Source organism: Coregonus clupeaformis, chromosome 27 (assembly GCF_020615455.1).
Source record: "Coregonus clupeaformis isolate EN_2021a chromosome 27, ASM2061545v1, whole genome shotgun sequence".
NCBI classification, from domain to species: domain Eukaryota; kingdom Metazoa; phylum Chordata; class Actinopteri; order Salmoniformes; family Salmonidae; genus Coregonus; species Coregonus clupeaformis.
Window position 1 is genome coordinate 43,237,101 of NC_059218.1, and position 14,664 is coordinate 43,251,764.

The 14,664-nt window shown below is 39.9% G+C and overlaps 1 protein-coding gene across 1 annotated transcript in view; it reads left to right on the forward strand.

Annotated features, from left to right (window-relative positions):
• LOC121541372 (thrombospondin type-1 domain-containing protein 1) overlaps nucleotides 1–14,664 on the forward strand; it is a 51,945-nt gene that overhangs the window by 30,673 nt on the left and 6,608 nt on the right. The gene's annotated exons all lie outside the window — the stretch shown is intronic.

Below are 14,664 nucleotides of genomic sequence, written 5' to 3' on the forward strand. Positions count from 1 at the left end.
TATTTTCTACATAGAATAATAGTGAAGACATCAAAACTATGAAATAACACATATGGAGTCATGTAGTAACCAAAAAAGTGTTAAACATTTGAGATTCTTCAAAGTAGCCACCTTTTGCCTTGAAGACCGCTTCGCACACTCTTGGCATTCTCTCAACCAGCTTCACCTGGAATGCTTTTCCAACAGTCTTGAAGGAGTTCCCACATATGCTGAGCACTTGTTGGCTGCTTTTACTTCACTCTGCGGTCCAACTCATCCCAAACCATCTCAATTGGGTTGAGGTAGGGTGATTGTGGAGGCCAGGTCATCTGATGCATCACTCTCCTTGGTCAAATAGCCCTTACACAGCCTGGAGGTGTGTTTTGGGTTATTGTCCTGTTGAAAAACAAATGATAGTCGCACTAAGCGCAAACCAGATGGGATGGAGTATCGCTGCAGAATACTGTGGTAGCCATGCTGGTTAAGTGTGCCTTGAATTCTAAATAAATCTCAGACAGTGTCACCAGCAAAGCACCATCACACCTCCTCCTCCATGCTTCACGGTGGGAACCACACATGTGGAGATCATCCGTTCACCTACTCTGCGTCTCACAAAGACATGGCGGTTGGAACCAAAAATCTCAAATTTGAACTCATCAGACCAAAGGACAGATTTCCACCGGTCTAATGTCCATTGCTCGTGTTTCTTGGCCCAAGCAAGTCTCTTCTTCTTATTGGTGTTCTTTAGTAGTGGTTTCTTTGCAGCAATTCGACCATGAAGGCCTGATTCACGCAGTCTTCTCTGAACAGTTGATGTTGAGATGTGTCTGTTACTTGAACTCTGTGAAGCATTTTATTTGGGCTGCAATCTGAGGTGCCGTTAACTCTAATGAACGTATCCTCTGCAGCAGAGATAACTCTGGGTCTTCCTTTCCTGTGACGGTCCTCATGAAAGCCAGTTTCATCATAGCGCTTGATGGTTTTTGCGACTGCACTTGAAGAAACTTTCAAAGTTCTTGACATTTTCCGTATTGACTGACCTTCATGTCTTAAAGTAATGATGGACTGTTGATTCTCTTTGCTTATTTGAGCTGTTCTTGCCATAATATGGACTTGGTCTTTTACCAAATAGGGCTATCTTCTGTATACCACCCCTACCTTGTCACAGCACAACTGATTGACTCAAACACATTAAGAAGGACAGAAATTCCACAAATTAACTTTTAACAAGGCACACCTGTTAATTGAAATTCATTCCAGGTGACTACCTCATGAAGCTGGTTGAGAGAATTCCAAGAGTGTGCAAAGCTATCATCAAGGCAAAGGATGGCTACTTTGAAGAATCTCAATTATAAAATTGTTATGTGAATTATTTAACAAACTATTTCAGTGTCTCTGTGTGTCTCCCAAAATCAAGAAACGGACAGAGTCCCGGCCTGCATAGTCAGAGATTTATTCATTGAGAATTCTGCCATCACAATTTCAGAGTCCATCTTTTATACTCACACGTCATACAAAAATCCCACCCCTCTGTAGGCGGGCTGTAGTTTTCCACTTTAAAACTGCTCTCCTGACCATCAGTTCACACACATACATACACACACACACACACACACACACATGCATACACACACATACATACACACTTCCAAGCCTAACAGTTTCTCTCCTCCCTAAATTCCTCAGTTATCTTGGTTTCTCAGTTGCCTGTAGACAGTTATCCTTGTCCTTTGTTGTCTGGTCTAACTCTTACCCACATTGCTAAATAGTAGCTCAATGTCATAGTCTTTACTGGTCCTACACTCACACATTCTAACACATTTCACACAGTTTCAGGGTGTAATAATTAGTCATTAATAATTAATCTATCAATCCACCCTTTGACTAAATATTACACACATACAACGTATATGTTGTTATAGAAATGAATAATATAATAATATAATAATATAATATGCCATTTAGCAGACGCTTTTATCCAAAGCGACTTACAGTCATCACACACATTGAAGCATATAAGTTGATTTGCATATAAAAACATAAAAAATTGTCTCATTCAAGACAGGTTCATCAGGGTTACCCCATGATTAAAAGCGTAACGTTACTCTTTAGCAATGGTACCTAACCTGTTTACCCACTATCTGGAAACAACAGTCTAAGCCTATAGTGAAGAACATTTGCTTCATCACATCCTGCAACATCGGTTAACTAGTACATCATACTTACACAAAAGATCATTACAATAACTTTAAAACTAGAGATTTATAGTTCTAGGAAAACATCCAGTCTCAAACTATCTGAATCGTCGTCGTCCTCCACCAAGCCTGGTGGGTCATATTCTTCATTCCTTAGGTCGGAGTCCGGGATTGGGCCGTATCTCACCATCTGTTGGGAAACTGCATACTCCAACGCCTTGCTCACCAACCCTCGGACACAGGGAATAAGACAATATCCACAAAGAACAAACATACCCATAGACGCGATTGCCGCGCCTAAAATAGTTACAACAATAGTTTTCCATTTACCAAACATTTGATCAAACCAACCAGTCATTGATGTATTCACCCCCCAGTTCTCAGCCCATTCTTTACATAATGAGACCTGCCAGTGCTCTAGTTACTGTACCATCTGGGGCTGTATTGTTGGGGATAAACATACAACAATGACCTCCCACCATCTTGCAAATCCGCCCTTCTCTGCTAAAAGCATTTCGAGAACCAAACTATTCTGCAGGTCATGAGTGAGGTGGCGGATAGTTGGCCTGAGATTCTCTTCACTGCATCCCTTGTCTAATTAACGAACCTTTGTAGATGTAATTAATCCAGTCAACATTTTTATCAATTGTAACCCACCAGAAAAACGTTGTTGTAAACCCTTCTCCAATTTGATCTGTGATTCGCATTACTTTGGTGTCTATAACATTGATAATCTCCGGGGTTCATGGTGAATTGGGGTACCTTAGTATTATCCTTTTTAAGAGTGGTTATTTTAATATCAGAACAATTAGGTGAGGTTTGGTTTGATCCCAAATCTATCACACAAGAGAACATTGGCTGAGGCATAGGTGCAGTTACAAGGGTTGGCCTACCTGTTGAACAGGCATAACAATTAATTTGACCCAGCGCCCTAGCTGTGTAGTTCATCCACCTTACCCAGAAGTTCTCATTTGAAATTCCTTCTACTTCTCCTTGGTTCATTTCCTGCAAGAGGAAATATTCTACCCTTGGTGGTTTAGTGCTATTTAGGATTCCTTCTGAGGGCCTTCCAAGGGGTATTAGACTAGTGTTTTGGTACCTCTGTTGATAACATTAGATCTACCTGCTGTTCTGTCTCGGGGGTGGAAGATTCATTTCTCTCCTGAAAAATGAACCTCAAACATATATCTGCCCCGAAATCATCAACACAGGCCCAATAGTTCCTTGCTATGTCATCTTGCATAATTGACTTTACCGTTATCACCAGTTCCGTTTTACATTTATGACGGGTTTGTTTAATTCCCCATCGGTGTACTGCGTCCATCCCATTCTCATAGTATGTTCCCCGGGTATGTTTAAACAGCCTTGCCCAAGGACATGAGCGTTCCCCAAATGTATTTACCATACCATCTAGGACCTAACTTTGTTGTACAAGCCCCCTTCTTACCAAAGCCCCCAAAACCTCCTATCTCTTCATGGGAGAAGTCAAATGGTATCTTGAATTCCCCCATCTTGTCCTAAACTGACTTTAACTATTAAAATAATCATTCCCCCAATAGTCTTTCTTGGTTTCAGTATTTCTACGAGATCGAATCAGGTGCCTTGGTATTATTTTGTTCATAATTTCCCTGTTTAGGTTGACCTGGATTAATCCATAATATGGTTAACATGATGATGCAGCTCAGAGTCCCCCAAAATCCCCAAAACCGCCATCCCAATCCTGTCCCTGACCCACCTGCCTGGTACTTCCCCATACCCACACCTCTATAAACACCCCACAGTGATGAAAGGTCGGGGTAGGGTTTCTTCGTTAACAGAGTTTACCCCCGAACCCTAGTGCTTCAGTTCTTTTCTTTAACTCTGTGTGTGTTCAACGGTGTTGGTATGTGGGCCTACCTTTTTGCAGTGGGTAACGTGGACCCAAGTGGCTCTCTCAGCTATTCTTATAGCGAAGGCAGTTACCAATAGGACTTGGTATGGTCCCTCCCAGCGTGACTGCTTTCAATCCTTTTTCCTCAACGATTGGATCCACACCCAATCTCCAAGTTATATACTATGAATCACCTTCTCCTTTAATTCTCCTGTAGGACACAAATTCTTAGACATACGGTTAATGAACAATTTTCTCATGTGTTCTGCTAGTGTATTCTCTAGTTCTATGTCTGCCTGTTCTGGTCCTGCCAACTGTGGCATTCTGTAAGGTCTTCCAAACACTTTCTCAAAGGGGGATAACCCATCTTTATCTGGGGTTACTCTAAATTTCTTCCCTTCACTCCGTGATAACTCTATAAAATCAATTTCCAATTGCTGGAAGGGGTACTTAGCCAGATGATACTCACCCTGAGGTGCCCTTTGTCTGCCCTGGTGATTATTTTGAGCACAGATAACATATGTTTTATAATTAGTAATCCCATATGCAACAAAGTCTTGTCTAATCTGCTCTACCATCCATCCCTCCCGTTGACACATGGCTCTGCCCGTGTGTCAATATTGCAGCATATCTAAACAGTAATTTCGGGAGAATTGGTAAGCTGTCTTTGACCCATATTCATTCCTTATTTACTGCGCCTTGCTTCACCCATCTGTGAACTTCCTTAATTGGGGCCCTACTGTAGCTCTCTATAAGTAGATCTCTATCTATCGAAACTTCCTCTTTTGACAGCTGACTGGGACCAGAGAAGTGTTTTAACCCTGCTGACAACATTTGATAATACCTCAACTTACTTCTATCCCGTAAAAGTAATCCAAGATTAGTACAATTTACTAGCAACCGGTATCCCTCATTCAGGGAAAGCTCTCTCTCTCTTCTGTTATTTTATGGTTCAAATCATATTATTACCAAATTATAAATTTCTTCACACTTTTCACAGTACTATAAATTACCCTCAACTTGGTAAAATAAACTATCTTAAAGTCCTCCTCTCATGCCTTTAGAATTTACCAGTGTGGATGATCAATTAACACCAGAAAGTCAAAACAGAGTTCAGAGGCAATTGAAATCATTCAACGAACTGTTCCATCCCATAGTATACTAAACATTACCATCATTCTAAATATTTCATAAATGTTACTTATCCCAAGTGTTCATTAAGTCCTCATGACATTTATTCTCATAAGAAATCATGTATACCCTAAACTCAGTCAAAACAGAAAAACTCCATAAAATTCACTGTGTGTGCTCCTTTAAGATGTATCACCTTTGACCTGTTGGAAACCCCCTAAAATCAAAATAACAAGGCTTTATAAACATCATACTGTCACGATCGTCATAATGATTGGACCAAGGCGCAGCGTGATATGCGTACACCTTTTTAATAGTGTACTGGCAACACGATACAAAATACAAAACAACCAAACGAAACGTGAAGTCCTCGGTTAACAACACAAACCAACACGGAACAAGATCCCACAAAACACAAGTGCACAACAGGCTGCCTAAGTATGGTTCCCAATCAGAGACAACAAGCAACAGCTGATTCTCGTTGCCTATGATTGAGAACCACCCCGGCCAACCTAGAAAACACATGAACTAGAAACTGAACATAGAACACAAAACATAGACCCTACACACCCTGGCTCAACATATAAGAGTCCCCAGAGCCAGGGCGTGACACATACTAGGTGTGTTGTTTGTTATTTGAAAACCCCAATTAAAAAACAACAACCAAAAATAGCCAGGCCCCACTTAATTTGGTAGCTCACTTTTACCACCTAAATACTGCCTAACTCCACTAAACTGCTCCCCCTATCCCTGGGCAACATTCCAATTAGATAAGCAAATCTCTTTCTCCTGGAAGAGAAATTATTCATTTTGTTAACCTTCAATTACCATCAGTAATCTAAAGATGGTAAGTACACACAAAACATGATACAGATATCCCCAGTCCTAACTCATCAATAATCGTTTTTATCAATCTAATTCCTCATAACTAATCCATAAAACCACTCAAAATTCCTCGAGTATACAATGATTATGTTTAATTGATTACCCTTCAGATCATATCCTCTTTAAATCTCACAATGATTATTGAACCCCTAAATCTGCTCCATGTGATCTCATCTCAAATGATCCATTATCAATTATTTGATCAACACCATAGGAAAATCTGTCTCCCCTTCTATTGTTCCTGTCGCCCCTGTAAATGTCATATTTCATTAATTAGCCAATACAATCACATACTCCGTGTAAGTAAGACATTATATTTTATCTCAGGCCTATCCTTAACATAATGCTATAGGAGACTTCCATCAATCCTGGAAGACACTATATAATACCACGTTTCATTAAGTTCACTACACCTTCTAATATATAAACCTATAACCCCTTTCTATTAATTTAATCATCGCAACCTGTTGCATTGATGTTTTTAAAATATAAACCTATTGTTTCATAAATCCACTGTTTGCATTGAACACATCTCTCAGTCTCTCTAGGTATTGACTAATAGTCTCACTGTCTCCCTGCTTACACTCGTGGACTTTGGAGAAGTCGGCATGTCTGTGATAATATTCTCTCAGATTATCACAGAGTTGTGCCAATTTATCTCCATAAGCCCCTCCTGCTGCCCACTCTAGAACCGGTGCATTCCCATCTCCGGGAACCCAGTTTCCTCTCACTGCCGCCCAGTCCTTTAGCACTATCTGTCTGACTGCCCTCTCTAGTTCCCCTGTATTCAGCTTAAAGCTGGCGCAGCCCTTCCATATCTCTTCTGAACTGGTGTACCCCCGTCTTAGGGTGGGGTATCCCTTCCACTGCTCTCACTACATCTCTCTGCTTCGTTTACTAAATCCTGGCATTAGTAAATTCTATCCACACACCACCAAAAAACAAATAACATATTTGCATACACATAACTAGAAAGCATGTATTTAATGCCATTCTTGCTTAAACAATGCAATTCAACATTTCTCATCACCCAATTTCTATTACTTTTTTTTCACACAGGAAACCCTGTACAATCTCTATCCTCTATTGCTGACTTTCCATCTAACATTACTTTTCAACATTTCTCAAATCTAATTACCTCTGTTATCAACTAAAATTATAGCCACCTCTTATGAAACCCCCAATCTGTCATTGTTTAGAATACAGCAGATATAGGTAACTGTCCTTTCTAAGTAGGCTACAAATAACATCAAACACATGCCGCAGTTGACCAGCATATATTGAATTTATCTCCATAGTATTAATATCCAATGTAGTGATTGACGTTCCTTAATGGAAACCCTAAATAGGCTTTGTACAATATTATATTAATTATGTCTCACCCATGACGTATGTCTACGTTTGGGTGAGCAAGTTAATATATAATTATTATTCCAATTATTATTTTATGAAGTCTCTAGCCTCTCATTCAACACAAATCCCCATCATCAAATATACTCCCAGCAGAACTGAAAAAAAAACAAAAAAACAGACTGTGATTTCCAGGACACTGCTCCTTTGTTCTGGCCTCACTATCTCCCCGAGAGTTGGCACTCCCTTAAGGTCTCTCCCAATCTGCTCTTGGTAAATTGCAAACCTTTTAACCTCCAATATGTGTTGCTGTGCTTTTCTCCACCCTATCAAAGTATTTATAATGGTCCTGCTTATCTCTGGTCTCATTCCACTGAGGAACACTATATTTTTAATTGCTGATGGTAGGGTGTATCATTCCCCTGTCTCTGGTCTGGTTCGGGTATGCCACTGTTTGCGTTAAACACATCTTTAACCCTCTCTAAGTACTGGCTGACCGTCTCACTATCCTCTTGTTTTTCACTCATGTACTTTAGAGAAGTCTGCATGACGATGGTAATGTTCTCTGAGGCTATTACACAATTCAGTTATTTTCCCAACATACTCTCCGTGATCGGCCCATGGCAAAAGTGCCCTCTGGGCATCCCCTGAAACCCACTGCCCTCTAACGGCAGCCCAATCCTTACTATTCCTGTTTTGGGGTGGGTCAATCTTTCTACCGCTCTGGCCACATCCTCTGTGTTCATGGCCTGTCTGCTAAATGGCATATTATTATTATTATTACTGTATACATCTAAGGTTGCTGGGGCCCCTTTCATTCCCCGCCAATAGATTAGGTAAGGCTATCAGTGGGTACTGGCCCCCTCCTACTCTCTCATCTCCTGACTCCTACTGACTCCCTCCTGAGCTTAGCTCTGAATCCTCCTGTTCCTCTCTTTTCTGTTTCTTTAGATCATTACCACAATTTAATCATGGATTCCAGTTTAATTACATAAAGTCGCCCAGTTTATTAATTTTTTCCAATTAGGTAAATAATACACAGTTCGTTTGTCTCTAATTTCCATGTATTTCTCGTCCCCAGTAAATTCTGGGACCTCTTGTAAGGATTTGCCTCCCATGGTTGGTACTGTTAAAAATCCCTTAGCCACCTCTTCTATATAACAAGTAATTCAAAACAGTTTCACACCCCACCTGGAATCACCCCTTCCTGTATAGGTATAACAGGTTGACTAGTCCCCCAGAATTATCTCCTACTCTACGGAGGAATTTATCCCCACAATGTCATCTTGATAATTCCTGACAGTTCTCTATACAACCACCTGGAATTATTCATAGATGTGACTTTTGAGCAAATATTAGGTCTCACACGTATACAACCTTACATGATTATTGGTTAACACTATCGGTAACCCGGAGTTTGTAAGGCTCCAGTTTCATGAAACAGATAGAGTTACGGCAAAATCTACAGTTGTTTGTGACTTTTGACTTTACTAATATTCTATTTCTCACACATGCTATTTTAATTCCTTCTGGTGTACTTTTTGTATTTGTTTAACCCAGATTATTTGTTGACTGTTCTATAATCTCTTACAGGTTACATCCCATAGGTGTACTTTTAATAGTTCCTTCTATTTCAACACCTGGTAGTTTCTTTTGGTAATTGGCCTATTACCGTGAATCGTTACGGACCCACCAACCTTAAATTGGCTACAACCTTAAATCGGCTACCGGCTACAACCTTAAATTGGCTACTTTAAAATGGCTACGCATTGATCAATTTGCTACTTTAAATTATGACGTTACCCTCAGTCAATATTTTAGCAAGTTCTCAAATCAATTTCACCAAGTAATGAATAAAGACTACTGACCTTATCCTTGCAGCCGAGATTCAATGTAGGTTTGGATTCCGTCACCGTCTCTGTCATTAATCAGGTGTCCTCTGGCCTGTCTTAACCCTTAATGTCAAAGGGCAGGACTTTCCCAGTCTGCATAGTCAGAGATTTATTCATTGAGAATTCTGCCATCACAATTTCAGAGTCCATCTTTTATACTCACACGTCATACAAAAATCCCACCCCTCTGTAGGCGGGCTGTAGTTTTCCACTTTAAAACTGCTCTCCTGACCATCAGTTCACACACATACATACACACACACACACACACACACATGCATACACACACATACATACACACTTCCAAGCCTAACAGTTTCTCTCCTCCCTAAATTCCTCGGTTATCTTGGTTTCTCAGTTGTCTGTAGCCAGTTCTCCTTGTCCTTTGTTGTCTGGTCTAACTCTTACTCACATTGCTGAATAGTGGCTCAATGTCATAGTCTTTACTGGTCCTACAGTCACACATTCTAACACATTTCACACAGTTTCAGGGTGTAATAATTAGTCATTAATAATTAATCTATCAAAAATACATTTTGATTTGTTTTACACTTTTTTGGTTACTATATGATTCCATATGTGTTATTTCATAGTTTTGATGTCTTCACTATTATTCTACAATGTAGAAAATAGTAAAAATAAAGAAAAACCCTGGAATGAGTAGGTGTGTCCAAACTTTTGACTGGTACTGTACGATCACAACATACTGTGTGCTCCACAAATACACTTTGTCAGTCAATTCCCTATTTTGACCAATCAGATTGCTTGGCTGGAACTAACCATCTCATAACTGACAATTTATGTATTGTCTGCGAAATCTTTAATGAAAAACATGGATTTATAAATATGAATATTTTTGAAGGCTTTAGGACTGTTCTGAGTCAGAAGTACGGGGAATAACTGTGGTGTTAGCTGAAGTATCTGGAATAACTGTAGTTTTAGCTGAAGTAAGGGGAATAACTAGTGTTAGCTGAAGTATCTGGAATAACTGTAGTTTTAGCTGAAGTACGGGGAATAACTAGTGTTAGCTGAAGTATGTGGAATAACTGTAGTGTTCTAGCTGAAGTATAGGGAATAACTGTAGTGTTAATATAAATACGGGGAATAACTGTAGTTTTGGCTGAAGTACAGAGAATAACTGTAGTGTTCTAGTTGAAGTATGGGGAATAACTGTAGTGTTAGTTGAAGGACGGGAAATAACTGTATTGTTAGCTGAAGTACGTGAAATAGTGTACTGTTCTAGCTGAAGTATGGGGAATAACTGTAGGTTTCTTGCTGAAGTATGGGGAATAGATGTAGTGTTAGCTGAAGTACGGGGAATAACTGTAGTGTTAGCTGAAATATGGGGAATAACTGTAGTGTTAGCTGAAAGAAAGGGAATAACTAAAGTGTTCTAGTTGAAGTATGGGGAATAACTGTAGTGTTAGATGAAGAACTTGAAATAGATGTAGTGTTATAGCTTATGTATGGGGAATAAATGTAGTGTTAGCCGAAGTACTGGGAATAACTGTAGTGTTCTAGTTGAAGTATGGGGAATAACTGTAGTGTTAGTTGAAGGACGGGAAATAACAGTATTGTTAGCTGAAGTACGTGAAATAGTGTACTGTTCTAGCTGAAGTATGGGGAATAACTGTAGGTTTCTTGCTGAAGTATGGGGAATAGATGTAGTGTTAGCTGAAGTACGGGGAATGAATGTAGTGTTAGCTGAAGTACGGGGAATAACTGTAGTGTTATAGCTTATGTATGGGGAATAAATGTAGTGTTAGCTGAAGTACTGGGAATAACTGTGTTGTTAGCTGAAGTACGGCAAATAACTATAGTGTTCTAGCTGAAGTATGGGGAATAAATGTAGTGTTCTAGCTGAAGTACAGGGAATAACTGTAGTGTTAGTTGAAGGACGGGAAATAACTGTATTGTTAGCTGAAGTACGTGAAATAGTGTACTGTTCTAGCTGAAGTATGGGGAATAACTGTAGGTTTCTTGCTGAAGTATGGGGAATAGATGTAGTGTTAGCTGAAGTACGGGGAATAAATGTAGTGTTAGCTGAAGTACTGGGAATAACTGTGTTGTTAGCTGAAGTACGGCAAATAACTATAGTGTTCTAGCTGAAGTACGAAGAATAACTGTGTTGTTATAGCTTAAGTATGGGGAATACATGTAGTGTTAGCTGAAGTACGTGTCACGATCGTTTACGGACGAGAAGGACCAAGGCGCAGCGTGATATGCATTCATATTTACTTACGGCTAAACACACAACAAAACAACAAACGAAACGTGACGTCCAAGGTAGCATCCAAACAACATACCTTACACGGAACAAGATCCCACAACCCACTAGTGCCAACAGGCTACCTAAGTATGGTCCCCAATCAGAGACAACGAGCGACAGCTGCCTCTGATTGGGAACCACCCCGGCCAACATAGATCTACACATTCTAGATCTAAAACATAGAAAACAAACTAGCAAACCCAACACAGAAGATACACACCCTGACTCAACAAATACAAGTCCTCAGAGTCAGGGCGTGGCAGTACGGGGAATAACCGTAGTGTTCTAGCTGAAGTATGGGGAATACATTTATTGTTAGCTGAAGTATGGGGAATAACGGTGGTGTTAGCTGAAAGAAAGGGAATAACTGTAGTGTTAGATGAAGGACGGGGAATAACTGTAGTGTTAGCTGAAGTACTGGGAATAATTTTAGTATTAGCTGAAAAATGGTGAATAACTGTAGGTTTCTAGCTGAAGTATAGGGAATAACTGTAGGTTTCTAGCTGAAGTATGGGGAATACATGTAGGTTTCTAGCTGAAGTATGGGGAATAAATGTAGTGTTAGCTGAAGTACGGGGAATAACTGTAGTGTTATAGCTTAAGTATGGGGAATAAATGTAGTGTTAGCTGAAGTACTGTGAATAACTGTTGTGTTAGTTGAAGGACATTGAATAACTGTAATGTTAGCTGAAGTACGGGGAATAACTAGTGTTCTAGCTGAAGTATAGGGAATAACTGTAGTGTTAATATAAATATGGGGAATAACTGTAGTGTTGGCTAAAGTACTGGGAAACTGTAGTGTTCTAGCTGAAGTACGAAGAATAACTGTAGTGTTTTAGCTGAAGTACGAAGAATAACTGTAGTGTTCTAGCTGAAGTACAGGGAATAACTGTAGTGTTAGCTGAAGTACGGGGAATAACTGTAGTGTTTTAGCTGAAGTACGGGGAATAACTGTAGTGTTTTAGCTGAAGTACGGGGAATAACTGTAGTGTTTTAGCTGAAGTACAGGGAATAACTGTAGTGTTTTAGCTGAAGTACAGGGAATAACTGTAGTGTTAGCTGAAGTACGGGGAATAACTGTAGTGTTTTAGCTGAAGTACGGGGAATAACTGTAGTGTTAGCTGAAGTACGGGGAATAACTGTAGTGTTAGCTGAAGTACGGGGAATAACTGTAGTGTTCTAGCTGAAGTACAGGGAATAACTGTAGTGTTTTAGCTGAAGTACGGGGAATAACTGTAGTGTTTTAGCTGAAGTACGGGGAATAACTGTAGTGTTTTAGCTGAAGTACAGGGAATAACTGTAGTGTTCTAGCTGAAGTACGGGGAATAACTGTAGTGTTAGCTGAAGTACGGGGAATAACTGTAGTGTTTTAGCTGAAGTACGGGGAATAACTGTAGTGTTAGCTGAAGTACGGGGAATAACTGTAGTGTTAGCTGAAGTACGGGGAATAACTGTAGTGTTTTAGCTGAAGTACGGGGAATAACTGTAGTGTTAGCTGAAGTACGGGGAATAACTGTAGTGTTTTAGCTGAAGTACGGGGAATAACTGTAGTGTTAGCTGAAGTACGGGGAATAACTGTAGTGTTCTAGCTGAAGTACAGGGAATAACTGTAGTGTTAGCTGAAGTACGGGGAATAACTGTAGTGTTAATATAAATACGGGGAATAACTGTAGTGTTAGCTGAAGTACGGGGAATAACTGTAGTGTTTTAGCTGAAGTACGGTGAATAACTGTAGTGTTTTAGCTGAAGTACGGGGAATAACTGTAGTGTTAGCTGAAGTACGGGGAATAACTGTAGTGTTTTAGCTGAAGTACGGGGAATAACTGTAGTGTTAGCTGAAGTACGGGGAATAACTGTAGTGTTTTAGCTGAAGTACGGGGAATAACTGTAGTGTTAGCTGAAGTACAGTGAATAACTGTAGTGTTCTAGCTGAAGTACAGGGAATAACTGTAGTGTTAGCTGAAGTACGGGGAATAACTGTAGTGTTTTAGCTGAAGTACGGGGAATAACTGTAGTGTTTTAGCTGAAGTACGGGGAATAACTGTAGTGTTAGCTGAAGTACGGGGAATAACTGTAGTGTTCTAGCTGAAGTACAGGGAATAACTGTAGTGTTAGCTGAAGTACGGGGAATAACTGTAGTGTTTTAGCTGAAGTACGGGGAATAACTGTAGTGTTAGCTGAAGTACGGGGAATAACTGTAGTGTTCTAGCTGAAGTACAGGGAATAACTGTAGTGTTAGCTGAAGTACGGGGAATAACTGTAGTGTTAATATAAATACGGGGAATAACTGTAGTGTTAGCTGAAGTACGGGGAATAACTGTAGTGTTTTAGCTGAAGTACGGTGAATAACTGTAGTGTTCTAGCTGAAGTACGGGGAATAACTGTAGTGTTCTAGCTGAAGTACGGGGAATAACTGTAGTGTTTTAGCTGAAGTACGGGGAATAACTGTAGTGTTCTAGCTGAAGTACGGGGAATAACTGTAGTGTTCTAGCTGAAGTACAGGGAATAACTGTGGTGTTCTAGCTGAAGTACAGTGAATAACTGTGGTGTTAATATAAATATGGGGAATAACTGTAGTGTTCTAGCTGAAGTACAGGGAATAACTGTAGTGTTAGCTGAAGTACGGGGAATAACTGTAGTGTTTTAGCTGAAGTACGGGGAATAACTGTAGTGTTAGCTGAAGTACGGGGAATAACTGTAGTGTTCTAGCTGAAGTACAGTGAATAACTGTGGTGTTCTAGCTGAAGTACGGGGAATAACTGTAGTGTTTTAGCTGAAGTACGGGGAATAACTGTAGTGTTTTAGCTGAAGTACGGGGAATAACTGTAGTGTTAGCTGAAGTACAGTGAATAACTGTGGTGTTAATATAAATATGGGGAATAACTGTAGTGTTCTAGCTGAAGTACAGGGAATAACTGTGGTGTTCTAGCTGAAGTACAGTGAATAACTGTGGTGTTAATATAAATATGGGGAATAACTGTAGTGTTCTAGCTGAAGTACAGGGAATAACTGTAGTGTTAGCTGAAGTACGGGGAATAACTGTAGTGTTCTAGCTGAAGTACGGGGAATAACTGTAGTGTTTTAGCTGAAGTA